The sequence below is a fragment of the Canis lupus genome, chromosome 8 (assembly GCF_048164855.1).
Source record: "Canis lupus baileyi chromosome 8, mCanLup2.hap1, whole genome shotgun sequence".
Lineage (NCBI taxonomy): Eukaryota > Metazoa > Chordata > Mammalia > Carnivora > Canidae > Canis > Canis lupus.
The window spans coordinates 57,757,699-57,782,775 of NC_132845.1; the positions used below are offsets into that span (position 1 = coordinate 57,757,699).

The following is a 25,077-nucleotide window of genomic DNA, read 5'->3' on the forward strand; positions in this document are numbered from 1 at the left end:
CCATGGTTCCCAGGCAGAAGTATGTGGGGCCACAAAGACTCGCCTGAGCTTCTAGAACACAGCTTCATGGGTATTGCCAATGGGAATTTTACTCTTCCAAGAGTGAGAGTAGCTCGCCGGGCTGAGGCAGTGTCAGATAATGGCATCAGAAACCATGGGAAGCTTGGGACCCTCACCAACAGCCCCAGGGTCATTGGTGGACATAACCCAATCTGTGGGAGGTTTGTCCATCTGGCCACAGGGTGTAGCCTAGTAAAGATGACTATGGCAGGGACGCCTGGGTGGCTCAGTGGTTGAGCATCTGCCTTTGGCTCAGGACATGATCCTGGGGTCCCAGGATGGAGTCTGGCATTGGGCTCCCTGCAGGGAGCCTGTTTCTCCCTTTGCCTATGTTTCTGCCTCTCTCTGTGTCCCTTTTGAATAAATAGTGAATGAATGAATGAGTGAATGAGTGAATGAGTGGAAGAGTTCAATACCCCTACAGCCTTGTTTTGTACCAGGCACTGTTGAAGTGCTGTATGTGAGCATCGTAGTATTTCATTGACTCCCAACGACTGCCCTTTTGAGGCAGAGAAACTGACAGAAATGTTAAGTAACTTTCCTCAGTTTCTACTAAATAGATGGATGGATAGAGGAAGAGATAGGACATAAAAAGTGATAGAGCTGAAGGCGCTAAGGAGTTTTATCTGGTCGAGATTGCACATTCCTGCCCGCTCCAGAAATACCGCGCACTGGAGTTCTGAAACACCATTTATTTTAAGATGCGCCATGGATTTATTAATAGCTTTTCAGGGGAAAGCAAACAACAGATCAAAACACGTACACAAATCTAATCACATCAAATACATACATCAGTTGTTAGCGAGGTCCCAATGCAGAAGCCTCCACGTGTGGGAAAACATGTGTCTTTGAATCAGGAGTCGGGGGTGTTATATGAGCCAACAGGAGCTTAATAAGCAACCTTGGCAGGGACCCGGTGACCGTACACCTACCTGGGCTCCTGCCTCCGCTCTCAGCCTGGGATCTGACTTGCTCAGTCTCTGCTGGCTTCAAGTCTCGCCTTTTGCTTTCTTTGTTTCCAGCTAGTTGCCTTAGAATGCCCTGCTGCTAGCTGGAGGCTCTGTAACTTTGAGCTCCCAGCCACAGCTCCCAGCAGACCAGGGCACACACCTGAAAAGGGGGAGCAGACTTAAGTCCTTCATCCACTGAATGCAACCCAGACCAGTTAGGATTTCTGATGACTGGCTTGGGTCTTGAAGCACCCCTGCGGGGGTCCTGGCTCATTCATTTGTGATGCAAATTAAGGAATGTCGAGCACTTCTCCTGGCTTGACCCCAAAATAATTATCAGAAACTTCTCCGAGCCTTTTGTTCAGAAATGGGAGAGGGGAGGGGAGGTTCTAATTCTGGGATTTATAAAATCTTTGTGAATCACTCTTGCATTGCAAAATATTCTTTTTCTTTCTATGTGGAACAGCCTTAGGGTTGAAGGATACCATTTCCTACATTTCTGAGAACTGGTCCAATTTGATTTACTCCAAAGGGCCCCAAAGGACAACCTTACTTGAAACAGAGGTACTAGCACTTGAGATACGCATGATAAAGGTTCTCTCCTTGGGCAAGCTCCGCCCAGGCTCCTCTGAGCACTCTCCAGGACGAGGCCCTGACCTTTGGGCTTCGGGGTCATCTCTGCACTAATTTTGGCAAGACTCCTGCTAAGTCAGGTTAGCCAGCATCCCCTGCCCTAGATGTGTGAGGAGGCTCCTTGCCCTCCACCTCATCCCCCGGTGACATCTGACCAGCCTGGGCTGCTGTCAGCAAGAACCCTGTGAAGTCATGTAACCAGACCCCAGTCCCCTTTCCCTTGATGTAATTTGGTTACCACTGACCCCACCCTGCTCCTTGTCTCTACATCCCTCCTTTTCCTGGTCGTATTTGGAGTTGAGTCCAATCTCTCCCCACACTGCAAAGCCCCATGCAGTGGTCCCTCTGCCTTTGGCGGTGGTCTTGAGTAAAGCCTCCCCCTCCCTACCATTCCTTAACATGTGTCATGAATAATTAAATATTTTTTTATTTAATGCACTTGATCCATTCTATATGTGCTGTATTATTTACAGTATTCTTTTTTTAAAAGATTTTATTTATTCATTTATGAGAGACATACATAGAGAAAGAGAGAGAGAGAGAGAGAGGCAGAGACACAGGCAGAGGGAGAAGCAGACTCCATGCAGGAGCCTGACGCGGTACTCGATCCCGGGACTTCAGGATCACGCCCTGGGCTGAAAGTGGCGCTAAACCGCTGAGCCACCCGGGCTGCCCAGTTACAGTATTTAGAGTTGCTCCAAAGGATGCTGTTTGGGGATACAGAAGTTGGCACATAACATGGCACCATGTTTTTTTTTCTGGAAAAGGGAATAGAGATCCATGAATTTTTGTTGAAAAGATTAAGAAACTAAAAAAAAAAAAAAAAAAAAAAAAAAGATTAAGAAACTAATCACCTTTACATTCCTGCTGTTTTTACCCCAAGCAACGTTGTGTGATGGGATGACTCCCAGTAATCTCAAACCATTGCTCACACCACTGGGAACTGTCCTGGTGTCACCCTGGATCCACTCAGCATTGCATTAGAATGGTTGCACAGGTGTTAATAGGAGCAAGACTCGATCGGTGTCACAAGCTTGAATCCCAACAAGTGGGTCAGGCTGGGAGGAGGGGTGACAGGTGTCAGACAGAGATGAGGAAGAGCCACTTGTAGAGTTGGCCAATGAGGATGACAAGATTAAAAAAATGGCAGGCAGGAGCCAGGCACTCACAAAGGACCCCATGGCCATTCCCCAGAAGGTCTTCCCTGTACCTGTTAATGTAAGATATCTTTGCATGGCAAGCTGGGAGTTGTGCCCCACTTTTTTAGGGAACCAGCTTTTATTTTATTTTTTATTTATTTTTTAAAGATTTTATTTATTTATTTGATAGTGAGACTGAGCCCTTGCAGAAGGAGAGAGGCAGAGCAAGAGGGAGAGGCAGAGGTCTGAGCAAGGAACCCGACTTGGGGCTCCATCCCAGGACCCTGAGGTCATCACCTGAGCCAAAGGCAGACACTTAATGGACAGAATCAGCCAGCCACCCAGTTCTAAACACATTGTATCCAGCAGTATAAGTGGGACTGACCATACCCCTTCTTTCTGAGCTCTTGGGGAGGCCGTGTAATGCAGAACGAGCCCAAGCAGCCAGTGTCACCCTCCACTCCACCCCTCGATGGAGTCCATCCAAGGACAGTCAGCCTTTTACAGGAATGGGGAGAGACACTCCATGGGAATGGCGAAACCAGGTAGATCCGTGTCAGCCAGAAGCTACCGGGGGACACTGCATGATCATAAAGTGGCTAAGAGTAGAGCTGGTCACAGGAAAGCACAGTAAGACATGGAGATACAGAAGGACCAAGCCCACATTGATCCACTCTTACCTGAAGCTAACCCTTATGCTGTGTGCACTCAACCACGTGCCTCTTTGTGTCATGTCTGTCTGCCCTTCCACGCTAGGAAGTCTCTGTTGTCGGGGCTCTGATTATTGTGGTGTCTTGAGGGTCTATCACGCACAATACAATTCTTCGTAGGTGTTTATTGACTAAAATAACCCATCAGTGAATTAATGAAAGAACTTCTTAAGACTGTCCCGGGAAATTTGGACAAAAAGCATGCCGGGTCAACGTATCATCCACACCTTAGACAACATGTATGAATATCCACGAAGATCCGCTGGGTGTTGCCAAGAGTCAGTGGGAGGGATATGCACTTGGGTTCTGCTTAGATGTCAGCTAACCTTTTGCTCTAATAGTCTATGTCCTGGGTGATCATATTTTCCTCCACAGAACAATGGCAATTTGGGACTACACTTGGATCTTAACAATCCCCTTTAATCCGTGTAGTTCATCCTCCAGGAGTTATTATGTAATCCCTCTTGGGGGACATAATGCCTTAATTCTGAGAAAATGCACCTGCCAACAAAAGTAATTAAGTAGAGATGCTCATGTGGATTTTCAAGCAATGTGGCTTGAGGGGGCTTTCAGTAGCCCACGGATGACTCCATAAAAGAAACCGTTCAAGCTGCCTCTGCATAAAGCTCCGTGTTGTCCGTGTGTGAGCATCTCGTCCTCCCAAACCCCTCTCCCAGGTCTTCAGGGGGTCCCCACCTTCCCCAGGTGGAGTTAGATGGGGGCTCTAGTCCATCCTCCCCTGCCAGCGGTCATGGATTTCCAAGGACTGGTTCCACGTGGCCCTGAGGACCAGTCTGCTCCACCGCTGGGTCTTCAGCTCTTAGGACCCACTCTGGCCAGCTCGGCCAGGACTTGGGACAGACGGACCCGTCGTTGCAGCCTGCTCACTCTGAATGTCACTCTTTGCCTTCACTCTTTGCTGGTTTAGCCTTCAGTGAGTGTTTCTGTTAGAACACGCATTACAGGTTGGTTACCATGTGGCAATCATACTTATGCGAGCGAGCAACTCGCACTTACCGAGTCTTTGCCTTTTGCTGGGAATTCTTCTAAGTGCTTTATTACATTAATTCGTTTCCTCCTTACACCTACCCTATGAGACAGGGACCATTCTATCATCCCCGTCCACCCATTCAATGCTCAGAAGGCAAAGCTGAGATGCAGACAGGCTGAGTGTCTTGGATAAGCTCACACAGCACACGTTCAGAGGAACAGGGGTTGGCCGGGGGTAGAACTGGTTTTAGGACCTGATTTATGAAGCACTAGGCTAGCCTGTCTCTAGGAGGTGATGGCTTTTGCTGTTAGCATTTGCCACTAGGTAGTAAGTTTGTTATAGGCAGGGACGGTACCTGCAATATAGCTTTTCACTGTGCTTTCTTCACCCGGTTTTGGCCCTTACCCAGTGGCCAGTCATTCTTAAGCAGCTAATTAAGTTCACACTTCAACACTTCCCTTAAAAGACAGATGCTCTAGGCACCCATCCTAATTGCCCTGGGGCCAGGCTCTGGGCAGCTAGGGACAGCCCCTGTTTCCCAGAGCCCACCAAAACCCCCAGGGAGCCCAAGAAACGGAGCTCGTCCCACCCCACCTGCCAGACTCAAGCTGCTTCCCCTGTCGCTCTGGCTTGCTGTTCCCCTGTCCCCATGCATCTCCACGTCGTCCTGCCTGGCAGACTTGTCTCCCATGGAGCTGTGAGTAAGAAAGACCTCTGCCTTTCATCTCGCCAAGTGCCAGTGTGCTGTGCCCGGCCATCAAAAGAATCTTTAAATTGTATGAAACACCTTCTTCATTGCTGTGAGTCTTCCAGCACCACAAACAGGACTTTAGTACCAAGCAGAAAATGCTCCTAAGTATTTTTGGAAGAGAGGGAGAGAGAGAGAGAGAGAGATAGAGATAGAGATAGAGAGAGAGAGAGAGAGAGAGAGAGAGAAAGGGAGGCAGAATTGAGGAGAGAAAGAGGAAAGGCAGGAAGACAGGAAAGAGGTGGTAGGGGAAGGGGTAGGGGGGAAAAACATGACTCCAGGAGACACAGAGCCCATCCCAGCAGCGTTCCCGCTGCCTGGCCATCTCTTCATAGACCCTGACACCCCATCCAGCGTGTGTTCACTCTACGTTTGATCAATGAAGTGCTAGAGTCTAGGTGTCCAAATTTGATTTGATGCTCAGTTTCTGGGTTCCTGATGGGAAGAAGAACATCGTGGTGGTTAAAGGTCAAGCACTGGAATCCAAATCCAGCTCTACCACCTACGAGCCTTGTGCCAAAGGACAAATTACTTCCAACTTCCCTGAACCGTGGCTTCCTTTTCATCCCTCCTTCAAAGGGCTTATGGGAACATTTAAAACCATGACGACTGTAAAGCACTGAATGTCTGGCACAAATGGCAGGCTCTGGTGTGTGTTCTGGGGGAGCCACGTGGATCTTTTGGGAAAGAAGGAACAAGGAAGCATCTCCTTTCATGTTTCAGGCTCACACACAGGAAGAAAGCAGAAGCACTTTTACAATCTGGGCACCCAACACATGCCAGGGATGGCCACATATTATTTTCCCATCCTCAGGAAGACATGTAAGTCAATAACCAGTAATTGGACATGTTAAATGACTCCTTTATAAGTCAGAATGCTATTAAGTGAGGACCCCAGGATTCAAAACTCAGAGGTATCTCCCCCTCTACCCTTGTGTGAGGTACCCAATCATGGCTGAGTCTGTTGCCCCATGGCCTCTGGGTATGGTGTCCTCATTTCTCTGGGGTGAATGGAGTGAGAGGCAGAAACACATGTTCTATCCACCACTCCCATGGAGGTTTTCTTAATAATCAGCCTCTCCGGATAATTGTTCATGGATTATTGAGAAACATTTGCTCCAGCTGCTTGCCCGAGAGAGTCTGATTTGTCCTCCACTCTGGACCCTCTCTTTATTCTCATTCTTGATTCATTGGTGTCCTGAGTTCAATAGCTGCTGCTCGATGGCTGCTCATTTGCTCATTCTGTGCAGCTGAAGGGATGAGTGGATGCTTCTTACCTGGAGCCCCCCACCAAGCGTCCCCACTCTTGGACTCCCTGAGGGCATCTGCTACCTAGCAGGTGCTAACCATGGAAAGAAGTAATAAGTGGGACTTCCAATGTCAGTTTTCATGCCTCTCAGGATGGAATCAAGAATGTCTATGTAACCTCTAGCCTTCTTCCCCTCATTACTTTGCCCATAGGCTACCTGTTGACCCAGCCCATGAGAATTAGATTAAACCCCATCTCAGTGTAGGGTGAAGAGGCAGAGGAGCCAAGTAATATAGAAGAACTAACAATGAGACAGAAATGTCCAGCCATGATCCTTCTACCAGCCAGTTTAACCGCTCTGAGCTTTATTGTCCTCATCTGTAAAATGGTAACTGTGAGAGTACCTATCTCACAAGTTTGCTGTGAGGATGACATGAGATCATGTATGTCTTTAGATAATGTGTTTATCTGGTGATACAGGGGCCTTACCAAAAAAAGGTAGATTTTTCTGATTAAATAAGAAACACAGAGGTAGGCAGTACATGACACCATCAACCTGTAAGGCTCAAGTTCTTTTATTTTTCCTGCACTGCCGTTCTTGGCATGAGTTTCTTTCCCTCCTGATCACAAGATGACTGCTGCATCCTGACCATTATATCCACATTCCAGGCAGATAGAGGGAAAGTAAGGGCAAAAGACCAGCTTTCCTGGAGGCACCATCAAGTGGACCTCCCTCCTCATCTCATTGGTTGGACTGTATCACGTGGCCTCTTTAGCCACAGGAAATCCTGGGAATATTTTTTTCTGTGTACATTGCCCATTCCGAACAAAATCACAGACCTGTTAATAAGGCCCAAGTTGGGATTGAATATGTGTGCAATCAGTAATATCAGTAGACAAAGCACTTTAGACAGTTCCTGACACAAAGTAAATGCCTAGTAGGGCTTAGCTATTATAAAGGTGAAAACAATTTATGATTTTTATGCAATCCTTGCTCCTCCTGGGACCGAAGACTGACCCTGAAGCCACAGTCCCATTTATATCTTGGCCTTGCTATTTTCCTGAGCTCCTGTCATCCGAAGATGGGGTTTTGTTTTCTTTGTCCCAGTCACTGCTCAGAATCAGCATGCTATGGTCTGAGTGTCTCCAAGAACCACTACATGCCCCCCCACCCCCAGTCCCTTCACTTGCTGCTATGCACTGCCTCCTTGTCTAATTGACCTGGACCGTCTCTGGGACTATCCAGTCACTAGCCAGGTGCATGAGTTCTCTTGGAAGTGACTAATAAAGCCTAGATAAAAAACAGAGACCCATTCCAGGGTCCCTTAAGCTTCCTATCACAGGAATCATGCAGAAGCTGGCAGGTGCTCTTCTTTGGGATGCTCTGCAGTCTCTGTTCCAGCCACATGCTTCCTTCACCAGGAAATCACCGTAATCATTAATCCCCTTAGCGAAAGATATAGAGTGTACCTGGAGAATTCACTGGGGTCTATGCTCTGTGCTTCAGACACTAAGGGAGCCAATTCCGCACCCAGAGCAATCCCCATGCAAACATTGCAACAAACATCCGTATGTCATCCATATGAGAGTTTTTTTTTCTAAGATTTTATCTATTCATTCATGAGAGACACACAGAGAGAGGCAGAGACATAGGCAGAGGGAGAAGCAGGCTCCATGCAGGGAGCCTAATGTGGGACTCGATCCCGGGACTACAGGATCACTCCCTGTGGGCTGAAGGCAGACACATTCAACCACTGAATCACCCAGGCGTCCCAGGAGTTTCTTTAAAGTATAAACCTGGGAGTGAAATTGCATGGCCATGGCGTATTCCCATCTTTACTATGCATTTCCAAATTGCCTACCAAAGTTGTTGTTCAAATTTACAGTTGTACCTGCTGTGGGCAAGATGCTGAGTTTCTCAACATCCTTACCGATACTTAATATTGTTGGACCTTTTGATGTTTTGCAATTGCAAGTTTGTAAAGTGGTTGTTTCTGTGATGTTGTATTTTGCATTTTCATGATTACTGAGAGGAGGGACATCTTTTTACATGTTTCCTAGCCAATCTCAAAGACATTGTTCATGTGGAACTATATTATCTAGTGCATCACTATTGATTTTGATCTGTGGAGGAGAAAATGCCATTTATCTATGAGACCCAGCCCTGCCTAGGGTTAGTAAAAGCATAGTTCATTTGTCAAGAAGAGCCCAATCTGCATTGGGAGCCTCTGAGCTGGGGCTCAGGAAGCAAGGTCCAGGGAAGGAGAGCCAGGCGTGAGCCAGGTTACAGAGGCAACAAAGAATCCAGAATTCTAGGGATGCCTGGGTGGCTCAGTGGTTGAGCATCTGCCTTCGGCTCAGGTCGTGATCCCGAGGTCCTGGGATCAAGTCCCACATCGGGCTTCCCCATGGGCTTCGCCCTCTGCCTGTGTCTCTACCTCTCTCTCTGTGTTTCTCATGAATAAATAAATATTTTAAAAATATATATAAGAATCCAGAATTCTAAACCAGTAGCCATTCACAGAGCAGGACTCGGATTATTCATAATGGACTGTAGCCAGGGTCCAAACAGCATTTTAGGGGACGTAAACTGAACTTACAATGAAAGGTGGCTTACAGATCAGTCTCTGGTACGAGAGAAAATTGGGGTAGGGGGTGCTAGACAACCAGGAGCGAGATTCTGTCCAAGTAGGGCAGCGCCCCTGAACTGTGGTGCTGGAGTTCACAAGGGAAAGATTGTCAGAACAGGAGATTGACACTTCTGAGGTGGGGATGGCGGGGAGATCCAGGTCTTGTGGGCTGTGCCCAGCATGGAAGGGGGGAAACATGGAAGGACCAAGATGGCCAAGCTCCTTAGTTAGATGACGGGGCGTGCAATGTAGCAGAGGTTGCCTACAGCATCAGTTCTCTCCTCTTGCTCTCATTGTGAGCCCCTACTTTAAGTAGGGTGTGACCATGTGCCCAGTGAAAATACTGCTTTTCTAAGCCTCCCTTTGTAATGATCCTTGGTCAATGAGCTGCTAGTAGAAATTACTGAGTGCAGCTTCCCAGAAACCTCTTTAACAGGGACTTACTCGGGAGGAAGAGATGTTTGCCTCTTGCTCTTTTTCATCTTGCTTGGAATGTGCCACGAGGGCTGGAGCTCCAGCAGCCGTGATGGGACTTTGAGTAGAATGTGACTAGAACACTGTGACTGTGACCGCAAATAGAAAACTGACAATCCCGAATGATTCCAGAAACCAGCAAATCAACCACGAACTACTGATATCTGGATTTTTTTTCTATGTAAAAGAATACACTTCTAAACTGTTTCTAGCGCTGTAAATGGCTTTCTGTTAGTCACAAAAGCAGGGTAAGTTATTTAAAGATAAACTGGAATCTCAGTGCCCTGGAGTGTATATTGGGGAAGGGAGATGTTAATGACAAAGCAGGGTGGATACAAAGATTCATTAAATATCAAATGATGCGTGAGCAAAGGCTGCAGTTCTTTTTCAAGGCTTTGTACCTTTAAATGTGACACCGCACTGGGTCAGATCATTAGCAGCCAAGGATTTCTAAATAGACATGATCACTTGGCTTTAGAAATTACTCCAGCCTTCCAATTCCAATTTGGGGAAATTCCAATCTTTTCATTTTGCAGATGGAGAAACTGAGTTATTGTCAGAGGATATTATTTTCCCAAGGTTACAGAGCAACATATCAGAGTCAGGTTTCCTAACTCCTTCCAGCATCTGTGCCGAGATTCTGTCCCTTGTGTCTTGTCTCCCAACCTCTAAAATAAGAATATTGGAGTGGAGTGCCTTCCAAATACCATTTCTTTATTATCCTAAGAAACCAGCCTCCTGAGTATCAAGCAAGCCCTGCATGCATATTGGGCACTGTTTCCACAGACATAACCCTCCCATTGACACAGAAATTCTGGCATTCCTTCAAGTTCATTAAAATGGGATTTTTGCAGCATTTACCTTGTGCCTGAGCAATAACCATTTTCACTCTGGGAAATTTGTTCTCAAGGAATTTCCACATCTTATTGTTGGTTGGATGTAATGAGCCCCCCCCCAAAATGTGGTGCAAAGAGCTTTCTAGTGTTTAAAATGAAAAGGGTTCCAAGCGTTTGCCCCGAACGTCTTTGGCACGTACACATGCCCTCCCCACAAGGCTGGTGGCTTTGGCGTCCCAACCCTGCTCCTGACCCACCGTGATCCTGGCATTATTCAGGTCTCCCTGGAGTATGACCTTCTGTGACCAGCTTGGAAGTGAATTTCAGTGGGACCGCTAGGGAGAGGGGGAAGGTACTGAGTCCCAAGGAAAAAAATCATTCCTGAGTTCATTTTGCACCTTCTCCTTACCGGGTCCTCCGATCATTCAAGGACTGCCGTATTTGTGCCTCTGGAGGAAGTCAGGTACTCACCCTAGAAGCCAGTTTCCATAGTTCTGGGAGATCTGCTCTCAGACCGTGCTATTTGGAAGAATCAGAGTCAAGGTCAAGAGTGAAGGGAAAGCTGCTATGGGACCCTTATGATCAGGTTCACTTGTCTCTCTTCAGTCCTTGTTGATCATCAGCTGGAAGAAAGGTGGAGGTGGGATAGGAGGGTAGTGGGAAACCCTGGACAGGAAACGATGTATATGTTGTACACTTGCCCACTGTATATAGACTCTGGCTGGACTGAGATCCATGTGGACACTAGGACCAGGCTCAGGGACCTGGATTGTAGGTAGAAAAGTCCAATAGGACCTCCTTACCTGTGAGGAGATCTTGTCCTGTCACAGATCCCAACTCAGATGCCTGGAGCCTAAGGCATCATTTTTGCTTCCTTCCTTGCTGGCAGGAAGCAAAAATGATTGGAGGTGTGGCTCTGCAGTGACCGAGACTAGAACAAACTGGGGAATGTGAGCCCTACCCCCAAATAGTCCAATGACCTGTTCCTCAAAACATCAGTCTGGCTAGATAAATTGCAGTCGCATGCAGACCATCAAATTGTGACCTCTGATGAGGTGGGGAGCTCAGGAGAAGCAGAGGCCACCTGGGTCCCCAGGCTTTGTATCTGGGGTCCTAGATCCAGCATCTGATGGGTATTGTGAGGTCAGGGGGTGAGACTCAGCACCATTCAGTCACTGGTTCATTCAGCACTTGCTGATCTGCTACTCTGTGTCAGGTCAGGTGCTGGGCACAGGGGACATGGAGGTGGACAGGGAGGGACAGAAGATGTGCAGTCAGGGAGGGCGGCTTCATTCTAGCACCTTCGGGCGGGAGCCGTGGCTGTCGATGAAGCTGGCTTAGGGATGGGAAAGGCAGGCAACAGGAGACGTCCTCCTCCGGGACCTGAGAAAGACGGATGCGGGCACTCCTGGTTGGGATTTCTGCTTTGGAGACAAACCCAGTGCTGGGCTGTGCAGCCAGGGTTAGCCAAGTGAGGGAGGCGGGCCCAATTACAGTGGCCACCGCAGGAATTTAATAAGCATGGGAACGTTTACAGAGACAGCTCCCTATTGGAGAACACGGCCTCATTTCTGAGCTTCAGAACGTTTGATGTTGGACATCTGACTCTGTTCCAAGTTCCCAGCCAGCTCTGCAGAGGGCCCACGTCCCAAGGAGCGTCCTTTGAAGGAGCCAGGGCTGTCAATGGAGTTGTACTAATTAGGCAAGCAGAGCAGCCTCAAATGCCTGTCCTCATTTGCAATTCAGTGTCTATAATGTGCCAAAAAAAAAAAAAACTTCTCTCTGTAAGATTATATCCAAGTTGGTGAGAGAGACTGCCTTGGTCACCATTTATGGGCTACCAGGCGGAGGCTAAATGTCCTGCCTGTGTCACAAAGGGGGGCATTAGGGTTTTGATCCCATTTTACAGATAAGGAAACTGGAGTTCAGGGAGATGAACTATTGACCCAACAGCCATTTGGCTGGTTAGAGACAAAGCCTTGGTTTCCATCATTCATTTGTAGCAGTGGTTCTCAGCCAGGGTGACTTTGTCCCTCAGGGAAAGTTTGACAATGTCTGTTTTTCATTGTTTTTCATTGTCACAGCCTGGGGTGGGGAATGTTCTTGGCATCTCGTGAGGAGGGGCCAGAGCTTCTGCTGAGCACCCTGCAGGGCAGAGGACAGCTGTCCACACATGGAATTATTTGGCCCCCAAGGTCAATTGTGCCAAGTCAAGATCCAGAAAGCCTGATATTGTTTGAAAGAGCAGGATTTAAATCTGCTGCTGGTCTGACAGCAACTGTGTGGTTTGGGGCAAGTCACTTAACTTCTCTGAGCCTCATTTAACATCATCTTTAAAATAGAAGGTGTGAAGAGTATGGAAGATAGCATGTGAAAGTTATTCTCTCTCTAGGTAGGTAGGTAGGTAGGTGGGTAGGTAGGTAGGTAGATAGATGATGGATGGATGGATAGATGGATAGATAGATAACATATTTCTTTTGTCTTTCTCTCTTGAACCAATGAGATACATTACTGGAAGTCAAAGACCAGGGTAAGTCTGAACTGCATGGGTCAGTTCCATAAACCACACCAATGCCTTGCATCAAGAAAGCCCGAGTGGCTCAGCGGTTTAGTGTTGCCTTCAGCCCAGGGCATGATCCTGGAGACCCAGGATCGAGTCCCATGTCAGGCTCCCGGGATGGAGCCTGCTTCTCCCTCTGCCTATGTCTCTGCCTCTCTCTGTGTGTCTCTTATGAAAAAATAAATAAAATCTTTTTAAAAAAAAGAGAAAGCCTTCAGCCTCAGTTTCAAAATCATGCAATCTTAGTGTCAGAGGGGGTCTTAGAGATCAGCATTCAACCCAGTTTACAGTAGAGACACCAAGGCTCAGAATGTATGTCACGGATCTCTATTTGTTTGCCTTTCCAGCTTATAGTTCCCCTTTCAGGAATAGTACCTTAACTCCCCTTGGGGAAACATGCTCCCCCTGTCACAGTGATGTGATTAGGGTATAAGTGACCCCATCCCTGATTCCAGGAGTAGACATATGACACTGGCCTGGCCAATCGGAATATTCCATCTCCCAATTTTGAACAATTGGTTCAAGAATGTACACATGATTCACTTGGGGTCAGTGAAAACAGATATGACTCCTGGACATGCTGACTGTGAGCTATGAGGATGGAAAACCCACAGGGAAAGTCAGTTTAGAGTCACAACAACTCAGTGTAAGCAGTACCAAGCAACAGAGAAAGAGAATATAAGAAATCTAGCCTTGGGCATGTTGTTTGAACCTCTGGATCCAGCCATGCCTGAGGCTTGACCTTTTCATTTACAAGAGAGCCCAAGGAACCTTTTTTTTTTTTTTTCTGCTTAAGGCAGTTGCAAGTGAATTTCTATTTCTTGGTAACACAAGGAACACAGATCAAAAGTCCTTGGTCTAAATCAAAGACTGGGCTATACCTGGACTAGAACTCCTCTTCCTCTGTCTAGTGTATTTTTCTCACTTTATTGAAGTGTAACATTTATGGTACATACATATCTATATATCTACATGGATATAGGGAGAGAGAATGCACAAAATAACGGTGTACAGCTCAGCCAACCTCCACAAATGACACACTTGTGTAACCAGCCCCCAGATCCTTCCTACCCCTGCTTCCAGTCACCACCCTTCCAAATGTAACCCCTTTCCCTGCTTCTAACATCGCAGTGGTAGTTTTGCCTATTGTTCGTTTGCTTTATTTTATTTTGTTCACAATTCTGCAATCTGGGCAGAAATGGGACAGCTTGTCTCTGCTCTACTGAGTCTCAGCGGGGGCCCCTCAGAGGCCAGGGGGCCGGAGTCAGTTAGAGACTCACTTACGCGCCTGGCGTCCAGCCTGGGAAGACTCGAACAGCTGGGCTCCCCTGACATCTCTGTTTGTGTGGTTTCCCCAGCCCAGCAGATTCAGACTAGCCAATTCCTTACATAGCTGTTCAGGACTCCAAAGACGGGTGTCCTGTGAACAAGTGCCAGGCTCAGAGGTCTCGAAGCTCCTCTTACCCAAGCCCGCCCACGTCCAAGGAAGAAAGCAGGACCTCAGTGGCGGTGTCAGCTCTAAGGCACCAGAAGATGTTTCCTGCTTGATATTGACATGTATATAAACAGAATAGGGACTGTGTCCTCTTTTGTGACTACTGTCTTTTGCACAAGTTTATTTATGAAATTTACTGATGATAATCTTACGATATTTTATTTTATGTCTTCTTTGCTATGGACCGAATGTGCCCCTGTCAAATTCATATGTTGAAATTCTAACCCCCAATAGGATGGCATGTGGAAGTAGAGTCTTTAGGAGGCGATTAGGTCATAAGGGTAGAGCCCTGGTGAATGGGATTAGCACCCTCATAAAAGGTACCCCAGAGGGACACCTGGGTGGCTCAGCGGTTGACGTGATCCCGGGGTCCTGGAATCGAGTCCCACAATGGGCTCCTTGCAGGGAGCCTGCTTCTCCCTCTGCCTATGTCTCTACCTCTCTCTCTGTCTCTCTCTGCTCTCTGTGTCTCTCATGAATAAATAAATAAAATCTTTTCTAAAAAAATAAAATTAAATAAATAAATAAATAAATAAATAAATAAATAAATCCCCATAGATCGCTCCTGCCATCCCTCTGCCCTGTGAGGACACAGAGGAAGATAGCTGTCTGTGAACCAGAAAATGAGCTCTTATCGGACAATGAAGCTGCTGTGCCCAACCCTTGGATTCCCAGCCTCCAGAGCTGTGAGAAGTAAATGTTTGTTGCTGAAGCCCCCCAGTCTATGGTGTTTTGTCAGCCTGAACGGCCTGAGACAGTTTTGCTGTATAGTATCCCACTGTGTGACCACACACCCCTGTATTCTTGCCTTTGCAGTGCAGTAGACATTTGGGCCTTCTGGTGGGGCCATCAGGAACAGTGCCACCATGAACATTGTAGTATGCATCGTTTGGTGCTCACAGGTACACATTTCCATGAAGATGCCAGGTGCTAGTGTGTGTGCATGTTCACCCTAGAAGATCCTGACCCTGATCTTTTCCTTTGGTGGTGGTTGTGCAAATGCACACACGTTTCCCACAGTAGTGGGAGGGCCCTGGCTGTCCTGGGTCCTCACCCACAACTGTAGCTTCTATTTTCTTTGTTTCAGCCATGCGGGTGGGTGGGACAGCCTAGGGTGTTTCTGACGGTACCAATTCTGTTTCACCTGAGACCATGCCGCATGCTTTGTAGATATTCAAAAAGTCTGCAAACAAAAGGATGCTTGCCTGGCTCTGACTTAGCCACCCTGGACTCCTGCAGGAACTGTCAGCATGAACTTTTGGAGACTGACTGTGGAGTCAGATTGACGGATGTCCCCTCACCGGGGTCATGTGGTGACACATCTATCAACATCTTTTCCGCCTTTGCTACTGATTTTTTATCCCATGGCCTGTCGTTCTGTTAAACTTAGGCCACGAGACATCTGTAGCCTCAGGGAAGGGCTTTAGAGCGGAAAAGGAGAGAAACGTGCTTTTGGAGTTTCAAAAACCAGAGCGCTGGAGCTTTTGGAAGACTACAAGACCCCAATAATTTTTTTTTTTAACCATAAACGACTAAGAACAGTAAAAGATTCAGGACTGAGGAGCAAGGATAAAGAGGGAAGATGGGATCGGGGGTGTAGTTAGCAGAATTGTAGCCCCCACAGAGATATCATGTTCTAATCCTTGGAACGTGTGCAAATATTACCTTGCATGGCACAAGGGACTCTGCAGATGCGAAATGGAGAAGTATCCTGGATAATCCAGGTGGGCCCAGTGCCATCACAGGGGACCTTACATGAGGGAGACAGGAGGGTCAGAATCCAAGAAGGAGATGTGATGATGTAACAAAGCAGAGGTCAGAGTGATGTGACTGCTGGCCTGAATGTGTGGGGAAAGGCCATGAGCCAAGGAAGAAGGTGGCTTCCAGAAGCTAGGAAATGCGAGAAAACTGAATCTTGCCTGAAGTCTTCAGGAGGCATACAACCTGTGACAGTTTGATTTTAGCCTAGTGAGGACCATTTTTGGGCCTCTGACTTCCAGAATCATAAGGTAATAAATTATAATTTGTGTTCTTGCAAGCTGGTAAGTTTGTGCTAATTTGTGGGAGCAGCGATGGCATGCTAACCCAGGGGTTGATGTAAGTAGAGCTCAGGAGAAAACCAAACAAGACTTGTAGGGTCCCGTGGAGAGGACAGAATTGGCATCCTGTGCTGCCCAATCTCCCTCTCAAGGGAAGGCTGCCAAGGCCAAGGGGAGGTAGTTCTGAGCCTGTGCCCACAGAGCCAGTATCCGTTAGGGTGTGCCTCACCCAGGGCAGTACTGAATGGACCTCCTGACATCAGCAAAGTTAGCATCCATCCATTATTCAATCCACATGCAATTTGGCTCTATCTGGACAGCCATCTTCCCCCAGCCGAGGGGGCTCATAGTCTTCATCTCTGAGGACGAGATGAGAGCTAGCCCTGGACACCTGATGGGTGTCCCTCTTCCCTAGCTGCATGCATGTCAGCAGGCGTGAGTCAATGTATTCCCTGATGCAACTGAGAGGCATTGTGACCCAAAGGAGGAAGGAGTCAGGGGGGCTTGTAATACTTTCAGGTGGCTTCATGCATCATCTCGGTATTCAAGAGAGAAAACCCAGTGGAACATTCTCAAACGATAATGGGAACAAAACAAAAAAAACATGTCAGCCTGAGCTGATCTCCAGAGTGTGTCTAGTTCCACATCTTCATCCTATGGACGGGAAGACCAGGTCTTTGAGGGGATATGACCCTTGTTGTGGAGCTGGGTGGGTGCAGGCTGGAATCTGGCCACCTCATGTCTGGAGGAGAGTGTTTTACACTTTGCTACGCTGCCCAGAGTCATATTTTAAACACACACACTTATTTTTGTTGTTGTTGTTGTTGTTGTTACTGAACTACAAGCAATGTAATATGATTATAAATCTCAGAGGCATGGACTGGCGTTTCTTTGAAGCTTTGTTTTTTCATCTAACTGATTTTAGCAAGCCCACAGTGTTTTAATATGTATTTCACCTTTATTTGATTTCATGGACAATTGGTTCTTTCACAAAGCAAAAGAAAATTAAGGAAAGAGTGTTTTCCCCTTCTTCCCAGCATGCACATTTCTTTGGGAAAGGAAGTCCATTAGAACGTAGGAGGCCGACCTGCGGGGCCCGTCTCCCCATCACTGGAGGTATTAACATGCCGGTCACATATGCTAGGGCTCTCACCAGTGCTCTCAGGGACACATCCCAGATGGCCAACACTGAAAATCTGCACTCCGAGGGGGGAGACCAGCAGGTCACTGCCACTCGGCTTCCAGAGGGCAAGAAAAACCAACCAGTAGAGCTGGAAGGATATTTCTCAACCACATGGGAGAGGTAAGATCAACAGAAAATAAGTTTGGGGAGAAAGGCAGTAATGGGCTGGAAGAAGCAAAGCACATCATCATCACCGTTCCCACCCATGACCAGAGGTTAGAAAGGTACACTGGGTACCACTCTCAGCGTAGCAGAGAGGAGCTTCTTACAGGGGAGCTGGAAGGATCTGCCCTCTGAACACTCAAAAAGAAAAGCTTTTTTCCCACCTGAATAGAATCTAAGCATGAATAATAATATAATAATAATAATTAATAATTATTATTATATAAAAAGCTCAAGTATTTGAGATTAAATAAAAGCATCCATTAACATTTATCGAACACTCACTAGGTTTGCAGATGTTCTGCTAAGAATTCTTGTGCGTTGTTTTATCTAGTCTGCTGCTTAGCTACCTTACAAGGTGGGTGCTATTATCATCTTTTACCCTGTGGATCTGGAAAGTGAGACCCAGGGGGATTAAGACACAGCGAAGGTCACCAGTCTGCAGGTAGATGATCTGGGATTTAAGTCCAAGCAGTGTGGGCCCAAAGTCCATGAACGTTGAACCATCCCTTAGGAAAGCAGGCTCTGAGGTGCTGTGGAGGCAGCAATGCCAGAAGCCAGTTCTACTCCCATACACTTATGAAATCACTCATTGGCTGAATTCAATTTGAGCTGGCGGCTGCCTCTGTTCTGTCTGCCATAGGTGTCCTCTCTCCAACTTGGTCCCTGCCCCGAGAGGCTGACCTGCATGGACTCCATCGCCAGCTCCCAAGGCTTCCAGCTTCCAGTAGAATTTGGCCAACAGAGCACACCACCTGGGAATCTGAGGGAGGGAGAGGGTGAGGCTGGAGATTCATTCACTCCCTGGCTCCTTGACTGTGGCTTCACAGGGAGGGATGGATAACCTCAGCCAAAGTTAACAGGTGACCCCTCCTCTCCATTCCCCCCCCCGCCTCAGATCTGGCGACAGCTCCTTTCTCTTGCCACTTCAGGCCCAGCTGTAGTAATGGTGCCCCACTGCTACTCTTGCCTGGGGGGAGCTGTACTGTCCCCGGTGATTTCCTTTATAGCCAGTTTGCACTTTTGTACATAGTTCCTTCATTAAACCAGATGGAATGTCCCATTGCTTCCAGCTGAGACCCTGACTGATACAGATAGTTTTCTGTCACTTACAACCAATAACCTCAATTATTCCAGGAAATAAGATACTTCGAGTGTTCCTTTATGCCAAGCATGGTGTGAAGTCCTTCACTTATTTTACCTCATTCGCTTCTCACAATAACTGCCTTGGCTCGTCATGCAGGTTTTCCAAAAATGGTTCAGTTTACCCCTCTGGCCAATGGCTCTTACACCTGCCAATGCTGAATTACTTTTGGCCTCTTCATGTAGGTGATTCCTTCTACGTGCACACTCCCATTGCTACCACACATGGCCTTTCTTGATGCATTCCTAGTCCTGTCTTAAGACACTGCTCAAGAGCTACCTCCTCCTTGAAGTTCTCCTTGCTACGTCATTCCCTCAAGAAGAGTATGTCTTCCTTCTTGGTTGAATTGCCTTGGTCATCCTCCAACCAGAGAGCTGAGTGAATTGTAAAGCAACCTCTTTCTGGGATCTCTACACTAGAATGCAAGTATCTTGCAAGTATCTTGAGGGAGCGGATTCCTTGGTCCTTAAAGCTTTAGAAAAGTGCCTGGCAGGTAGCAAGCAGCCACTTGGTGGCAAGCATTTGAGATGGGCAGGCAATCAGGAAGAAGGTAGGAAAGAAGGAAGGGAGGGAGGGAGAAATTGAAGTAACCAATAGGAACCCAGAGTTAATAATCAGTTATGGTGTCATTTATCCAAAGAGGATTTCAGGGTTTCTGGACACAAAAACATTCTTGGGGGAAGTGTAACCCATTGCTACTGCCCTAGTTGAATTTTCTTCTTGTTGAGTACAAATTCTACAACAAGAAGTCAGTCCCATGGACTCTGACTAGTGTGGTCGTTGACAGGTGTCCTCTCACATCAGCACACAGACCCTGGCCCTGTCTGTGGGGCAGAGAGGTGCCCCTCCCCCACCAAGATCACTTGCTAGAGATCCCCAGTCCTGGTCCAGCCTCCTGGATGTCCCAGATCCCACCCTGCCCTTTGAGCAAACCAGGAGAGGCTGTTGGAAGAAAGATGCCCCCCCAACCCCTCCCCCACGGCTGCCATCCATCAGCTTGGCCACACGTGGAGGACACTGCCTTCTCTCCACACCACCAAATGCCAAGCCATTGACTGCAACACTCAATTTCAACCCAGCAGAGGACCTGGCAGGCCTTTGATCAATATTTTCCACAACAGACCACTTCCCTATGATAAATGCACTAGTTGAGAAGAGGAACAGATTAACCTTTCAGCACGGGTGGCAGGCAGCAACTAGGAAAAAGATGGCTCAATTCTTTCGGGAAAAGAGGACGGGGCCTATTTTCTGAGCTCCCCGCAACCATATTTCAGCCGCGGAGAACCATGAATGAGAAGGCTCGTTCCTAAAGAGTCTCAGAAATTTCCGCCACCAAAGCAAACCAGGCCATGCATCTTCTCTGCCACCCCCTACCTGTGTTTGACTCAAAGGAAGCAAGCAGGAAGCAAAGGTAACAGAGCAGACAAAAAAAAGTATATATATATATATATATATTCTCTATATTCTCAGGGCAGCTGAAGGATGAGAGCTGGGAGGAGGGGTGGTATGAAACATGCACGCAAAGGGAAGATGAAAGTCCCTGAAAAGGGTTCTGTCCCCCTCATAAATCCTTCTCCCTGACACACAACACGGGAACAAGGTAATTCTCTGTGGTGATGGAGCTGTGACTGCATCAGAGATCCTACAGCCCCACAGACTGCAGGAGGGGCACTTGGAGAATATCAGAAAAGCTGCTCAGTGATGAAGGGCTCAGGCCAGAAGCCTGGGGAGACCAGAGGGCCCAGAGCGCAAGCCCCACAGGTGAGCGGAAGCACCCCAGGGAGACCTGGCCCAGGGAAATCATAGTGGGCACATCCATCCATTCATTCATTTAAAAATAGTTGGTTTGGGACGCCTGGGTGGCTCAGCAGTTGAGCCTCTGCCTTTGGCTCAGAGTGTGATCCCGGAGCTCCAGGATCAAGTCCCGCATTGGGCTTCCTGCATGGAGCCGTCTTCTCCCTTTGCCTGTGTCTCTGCCTCTCTTTCTCTCTCTCTGTCTTTCATGAATGAATAAATAAAATCTTTTAAAAATATATTTGGTTTGGTGCCAAATATGTGCTAGGTACTTTGGTTCAGGAGGAAAACAGTGAGATTGAGACTGTTTCCAAGTTGCTTCATTAATAATGCTTGTAGTAATGACTGACAATAATCAGGCATCCCTTTAGGCTGGGTGCTCAGCTGTATGCATTATATCATTTTATTCTCATACTATCCTTATGCTCCTTTTACAGAGGTGGAAAGCAACACTTAAAGATGTAGGTTGACTTTTCCAAGAGCACACAGTTAGTAGGTGACGGGGCTGGAAGTCAGTCCCGGGCATTGTGGGACTGCATATTACAACGGTTGCATAAAGTGTGGGGGTGCAGACGGGTTTGAGGGGGGAAGACAGATCACACTCTCAGCGCAATCAGGAAAGCTTCCTTTTGGAGGTGGCAGCTCGCTTTGTTCTAGCAGGACAGGTTGGTTTCCAACAGTTGATAGTGGAGAACACCATCCTGTCAAGTACGTGAATATCACAGGAAATGTCATGTCACTCAGACCATCATCCAAGAACCCAGGTATGATGGTCTATTTCCTATGTCAATTTGACTAAGACAAGGGGTGCTCAGATTAAATGTTATTTCAGAGTGTGTGTCTGTGAGGTGTTTCTGGATGAGATTAACATTTAAACTCTGGGTTCAGTAAAGTAGATTAGTTTCTACTATGCAGGCAGGCACCAATCATTGAGGTTCCGAATTCAACAAAAGGCAGAGAAAGAAATAATTCACTCCTTTTGCTTCCTGTCTGTCAGCTTGAGTTGAGACATCAGTCTTCTCCTGCCCTTGGACAAGGATTTATACTATTGGCTTTCTTGGTTTTCAGGCCTTCAGACTTGGACTGGATTTATGCCACCAGCTTTCTTGGGTCTCTAGCTTACAGATGGCAGATCTTAGCCTGTAGAATCATGTGAGCCAATTTTGCATAAATCTCTTCTTATAGGGGTGCCTGGGTGGCTCAGCAGTTGAGCACTGCATTTGGCCCAGGGCGTGATCCTGGAGTCCTGGGTTCGAGTCCCACATCGGGGTCCCTGTGTGGAGCTTGTTTCTCTCTCTGCCTCTCTCTCTCTATGTGTCTCTCATGAGTAAATAAATAAAATCTTTTAAAAAAAATCTCTTCCTGTATATATCCTATTGGTTTTGTTTCTCTGGAGAACCCTCACTGATACACAGGGTATGGTAGGGTGGCAGGAGGCTTCCAACACGGCCCCCAAGGCCCCTTGTGTGTAATTCCCCCCCCCTCACTGAGTGCAGGGGCACCTAGCAACCTACTTCTAATGAATAGAATATGGCGGAAATGATGGCACGCCACTTCCCAATCAGAAAGTGACAAAATCTATCACTTCCATCTTGGTTGTATTCCTTGTTTGGGTCCTTCTTGGCTTCCTTTGATGAGCCAGATAACCATGTTGTGACTCGTTCTGCAGAGACTCCCACATAGCGAGGAAATGAGGGCAGCCTATAGGTAATAAGCTGTGAGGAGCTGAGGCCTTCACTACAGAAGTTACCAAGGAACCGAATCCTGCCAACAACAATCAACAACCGTGCTAGTGAGATTGGAACAGAACCCTTCCTCCACTGAGCCTTCGGATGACTGCAGCCCTGGCCAAACCTGGATGATAATCCTATAAGGCTCCCAGAGCCAGAAGACCTGGCTAAGCCAGCCCCATAGAAACTGAGAGATTATTTACATTGTTGTTTTAAAGCCACCGAGTTTTGTATATGTGCTGCCAAAGTGAGCACAAAAGCCACCAAGTTTTGGAGTAATTTGTTATACAGCAGTAGGTAACTGCTATACACTGGTTGCAAAGGATATTTATCCTTTCTTGTCATCCTTAAAACTCAGTACAGTAGCCTTGCTGTCTCTTCATTCCAAGCTTTCTCTCCATATTCCACAGTCTCAGTTTCTGTCCAAACTCAAATCCACGGGCCCCTTTTGTGTCTGATTTCTTTGTTCATGGGAAGGCATGTATGACTTGGATGGACAGGGAAATCGACATTGTTGGCTCTTTGACACTAAGGCACCTCCTCCATTAGCTGGTGGACCAGGAAAGAGTTTGTCTTAGGGGTGAGGTGGGATCTCAGTGGAATTAAGATAATATTGAGACAGATGCCTAAAGACTGTCCTAAACTATAAACACCTCACCCATGAGATTCCCAGGGGAATTGTAAACACAAAGGTTAAAAGAAATCATGAAAGGCAAGCACTACTTCAGTATAATTTGGACATGAGCCCCAAAAGCCAGAGTGGACCATGTGGATAAACCAGCTGGAGCATGGACCATGTGGATAAACCAGCTGGAGCATGGACCGTGTGGATAAACCAGCTTAAGCCTGTCATCTTTAGGGTCCTCTGTCTCCCTCTCAGCCTAAGCACAAATGATGCCACCAGCTGGCCATCCGTATGAGACAAGAAACCTAAGGGATGAGAGTATACATATGTATACAGAGAAAAGCTGGACAGACCTTCTCCCACGTAGGACTACATTTTAGACTTTGCATTCTGTGGGAGGGAGAAAGCAGAAACGAGCATCAGAGATTTGTATTGCTTACCTTCTATTGCATCATGGCCCAGCTGCTCATAAACGTGGCCCAGCCATGGTCCTAGATGATCTGATCAGAGTAGAGGCAGCATTGCCTTTCGAGAGACAGGACCACGTGAGGAGCAAACTCAAATGCAGAGACTATAGCACATTGTGTGAAAGAGGTTGCCTGAATTTGTTTTCTATTGCTGTAACAAATTACCCAAAACTTGTGGCTAAAACAAACAAACAAACAAACAAACCCCACAAATGTATTCATTATAGTTCTGAAAGTCAGAAGTCCAACATGGTCTCACTGGTGTAAAGTCAGGGTGTCAGCAGGGCTGTGTTCCCTCTGGAGGCTCTGGGAAGGAAACTATTTCCTTGTCTTTTCCAGCTTCTAGAGGCTTCCACACCCCTTGGCTCGTGGCTTCATCCTCCATCCTCAGAATCAGCCCCTCAGGCCAAGCCCTTCTCATACAGTCATCTTTTTGGTTCTCTGTCTTCTACCTTCCCCTTCCTCTTGTAGAACCTGTGTGATTACGCTGGGCTCACCTCCAGAATGAAGATGATCTCTGCATCTCAACGTCAGCTAGTCAGCAATCTTTTTTTTTTTTTTTTGATTTTTTTATTTGTTTGAGAGAGAGAGAGAGAGAGCAAGCAGGGGGAGCAGCAGAGGAAGAAACAGACTCCTCACTGAGCAGGAGCTCGATCCCAGGATCCTGAGATCAGGAACAGAGCTGAAGGCAATTGCTTAACCAACTCAACCATCCAGGTGCCCAGCTGATAAACCATCTTGATTTTATCTTCAACTTAATACCCCTTCGCCATGTTACCAGACATAGTCACAGGCCATTATTCTATTACTTTGCCCCACCCACAAAATGGCCATTTTGGTACTTCTGACCCCACCCCTTCTCCTGGGGTGATTTTTTTTTTTTTAAGATTTTATTTATTTATCCATGAGAGACACAGAGAGAGGCAGAGTCACAGGCAGAGGGAGAAGCAGGCTCCCTGTGGGGACCCTGATGTGGGACTCAATCCCAGGACCCTGGGATCACAACCTAAACCAAAGGCAGACGCTCAACCACTGAGCCACCCAGGTGCCTCTCCCCAGGGTGATGAAGGACAAAAAGGGGAAACCTTTTCCCACACCAAGGTTAATGACTTTGATGTGCCCGAGTAAAGAGATTGATAAACAGTGACCCAACATTGGACTCAGCGCAAATGTCTCAGAATTCATGAACCAGTATTTATTTCCTCCTGTACAAAGTGGGGATGGCCACCAACCCCAAAGAATGAGTGTGAGATTTACCTGAGACAAATCTGTGTATACCTAAGTGTGAATGCACAGGTGAGCTTTTCCTCTTGAGTCTCCTCACCAGCGTCTTTCCTGTGTGAAGCTCTTTGCACACCATCACCACATTTCCCTGCCATCCGTTTCATAAGATGCTGGAAGCAAAATAATCACTTCTGTCTTTTAGTTCCAGAACATTCATTGCCTTGTGTACTCCAT

The 25,077-nt window shown here is 47.2% G+C and overlaps 2 long non-coding RNA genes across 3 annotated transcripts; one reads left to right on the forward strand and one right to left on the reverse strand.

Moving 5' to 3' along the window:
* Positions 1-2,158: 2,158 nt before the first annotated feature.
* On the reverse strand, positions 2,159-16,948 carry LOC140638616 (uncharacterized). 2 transcript variants are annotated; one of them, XR_012035640.1, is made up of 5 exons: positions 16,141-16,948; positions 10,892-11,043; positions 5,078-5,666; positions 2,498-4,436; positions 2,159-2,401 (listed from the first exon to the last, which is right to left on the reverse strand). It is a non-coding gene; the product is annotated as an uncharacterized lncRNA (long non-coding RNA). The 2 variants fall into 2 exon arrangements; XR_012035639.1 differs by lacking the exon at positions 16,141-16,948 and adding an exon at positions 11,224-13,516.
* Positions 16,949-17,013: 65 nt separating this feature from the next.
* LOC140637646 (uncharacterized) lies at positions 17,014-19,413 on the forward strand. Its single transcript, XR_012034714.1, has 3 exons — positions 17,014-17,187; positions 17,659-17,817; positions 18,503-19,413. It is a non-coding gene; the product is annotated as an uncharacterized lncRNA (long non-coding RNA).
* The last annotated feature ends 5,664 nt before the right edge of the window (positions 19,414-25,077 follow it).